The sequence below is a fragment of the Marmota monax genome, unplaced genomic scaffold (assembly GCF_021218885.2).
Source record: "Marmota monax isolate L192 unplaced genomic scaffold, Marmota_monax_Labrador192_F-V1.1 WCK01_AAM20220418_F8-fsc00130, whole genome shotgun sequence".
Lineage (NCBI taxonomy): Eukaryota > Metazoa > Chordata > Mammalia > Rodentia > Sciuridae > Marmota > Marmota monax.
In genome coordinates this window covers 3,327,210-3,330,420 of record NW_026693244.1, presented here as the reverse complement: position 1 = coordinate 3,330,420, position 3,211 = coordinate 3,327,210, and positions in this window count along the sequence as shown.

Sequence of the window (3,211 nt, the reverse complement as noted above, 5' to 3'; positions counted from 1 at the left end):
CTTATGTCTTATAGATGTAAGAAAATGATGCTGTGCATTTTATGCATTATTTTAACATAGTCATCTCTCTGGTGGGTGTTTTCATTATTGTATTCATCTATAGGTGAAAGCTTGCAGTTAGATTAGTTCACTTCCCTGTCACCAGAGTACCTAGCCTATCCACCTGAATTTAGAGTCCCAACGTTTTTTTCCTAGTGCCCACACTTGCAAAGAAGTTAATGAGATATATATATATATATATATATATATATATATATATATATATATATATATATATAAATTAGATACGTGGGAAAGCAAAACCAACTATTACCCTACTCTTTCACAGAAAGCTTTACAAAACCTCTTCCACTAACTTATATTCTACACATGTCCACATTTAACAAAAAAGAAGGTAGAAATCATGCTTAACATACTGTGGTTTAAGCTTTCTGTTTTCATTTAGAATACATAGTAGAGGTCTTTTCACATCAGTTAATATACTTTACCATCATCATATTTAATGTCTGGTTTGCAGGATTCTCCATACTCTATATGGAGAATGTTAACTCTATGTTAATAGTTCTTGGGTTTTTATTTTGGGCTTTTTTGTTTTGTTTTGTTTTAGCATAAGTTTCAAATATAGCAATTATATTTTTATATGCAATTTTTTGTTGGTTCTTTTTGTTATACATAATATTAGAATTCATTTTGGCACAATTATAAAAGCATGGAATATAGTTCTTGGGTCTTAGATAGCTGTGATAAAGATTCTAATAGCTGGATTCTTATATACATTTTTCTCTCTTTAGGATAAACTCTTAGTAACAAAACATACATTTTTTTCGCATATGGCCATATTGCTAGAGGAAGTGTACATAACTGGCCCTGTCACCATTGTATTAAAAAGTTCTTTTAACCACACTGTTATCAATATTAGATTTTTGCATTTTCTCATCTTTGTTAATTTGAAAGAGAAAATTATAAAATCCCATTGTTTTATTTTCTCTTCCTTAATTATTACAGGGGCAGAACATGTTTTATGTATTTTTTTTTTGGCCTTTGTATATTTCTTTTGTGAAATCCCCACTCATGTCTACATTTCAGTTTTCTTTCAGAGCTTATTATGTAATAATTATTTCCCCAAATAATGTATCATATATATGTCTCTCAATTTTTTCATTCATTTTTAATTTTTAAATTTTTTAATTGCAGAGCGCTTAAATTTTTATTTTCTTTATTGGTTTCTTTTATTGATATCATATTTTAAAGAATCTCCACTTAAAGGTTATAGAAATATTTATTTGTTGAAAAGATTTTCTTTCTGCACTTCCAAGTATATTTTTTATATATTAATGCTTAATTTATGTGCATTTCTTGGCATCAAATGTACTCTAGTTGCTACAATTTATAAAATTCAATGTCCCAACAATATTCACTAAACAATTTATCAACTCATAATTTATTCAAAATCACATATTAATTTTTAAATTTATTTTAATTAGCTATACATGATGGTAGTTATACATGACGGTAGAGTACACTTTAATACATCTTATATAATAAATTATAATTTCTCATTCTTCTGGTTCTACATAATGTAGAATCCCACCAGTCATATAGTTATATATGTACATAGGATATAATGTCTGATACATTCTACTACCCTTCCTACACCCATACTCACTCCCCTCTCTTTGCTCCCCTTTACCTAATCTAAAAATAATTCTGTTCTTCCTTAGCACCCTCCCCCATTGTAAATTAGAATCCTCATATCAGAGAAAACATTCATCCTTTGGTTTGGGGGGACTGGATTATTTCTCTTAGCATGATATTATCCAGCTTCATCCATTTACTGACAAATGCCATAATTTCATTCTTCTTTAAGGCTGAGTAATGTTTCATCATGAATATATACCATATTTTTTATACATTCATCTGTTAAAGGGCATCTTTATTTAAAACTAAACTTTTATATGTGCTTATGCTTCTTTCTTTTTTTTTTTATGTGATGCTGGGGATTGAACCCAGGACCTTCTGCATGCAAGGCAAGCATTCTACCTATTGAGCTATATACACAGCCGTATTTCTAGAATTATTGCTCTATTCCATAGATTTTTATCCTGAGTTCCATGGCACTATTACCAGTTTTAGTCACTATAGCTTTCTTTTTAAGCCATTTAATGTCTTGCAGGGCAATTTTCCTTTCATCATTACCAACTGTATATTCATTTAAATACATTTAAGAATTTACTCTGTTTCTAAAAAAAGAAAAGAAAAAGTATTATAGTTAATATTATGTTACACCATTAGAATGATTTGAAAAGAACTGATAATCTTATAATTCATGTAAATTATTTATTTCAGAAAAAGCAAGGTGTGTCTATTTATTCAGATGGCTTTGTTTTCTCTCATTAACACAGTCGCTCCTCTCTTGGTATGTGTTATAAAGCGTATCTGCTATCATGTGAATGAAATCTTCTCCTCCCTGCTCTATTTTACAACAAGTTGCTTTGAAACTTACACCTACAACTCAACCAAGTTACCTTCACTTTTATCAGGGTAAGGTCAACCTCCAGAGACACTAATTATCAGTGGAAGGTCATAATTTCTTTTGCAATTCATTCAGCAGCATGGCCAGTCTTGAGGGCTCTGTCTCCAGGGCTCATTTTGAATGATCCACTTCTCATCTCCACCAACAACCTATGGCAGGCACTTACAATTTTCACCTGCTATTGTTAATTTAACTTCCTAACAGCTTCTCCTGTTTCCGCATTTCCCCCTTTAATCCATATTTGAATTTCAAAAATAAACAAATCCTATAAATCCTCTGCTTAAAACCCTTCCAGGGTTTCCCATAACACCTAAAAAATCTACATGTCTTCTTTTGGCCAACAAGGCTCTATAAGATCTGAGCTCCACATCCCTAATCAGCCATCTCTTCCCTGCTTTCCCTTGCTCAGGACATGCTCCACCACACTTGCCTCCTTGCATTTTCTTACATAATTATTTTCTCTTTATGGCCTTTTGTATAGCTATGTCTTCTACCTGGAAGCTCTTCTCCCAGGTAGCTGCTCTTGCGATCATTCAAATCTCACCTAAAGTGGCATCTGTTCAATAAGCCCCTCCCTGACCATCAAATCTAAAATTGTCCCTGCATTCTAGTATCACATTTTTTTCTTTTATTTTTATGAAAAAGTTTATCATGAAATTTTTATTTATTTATTCATCT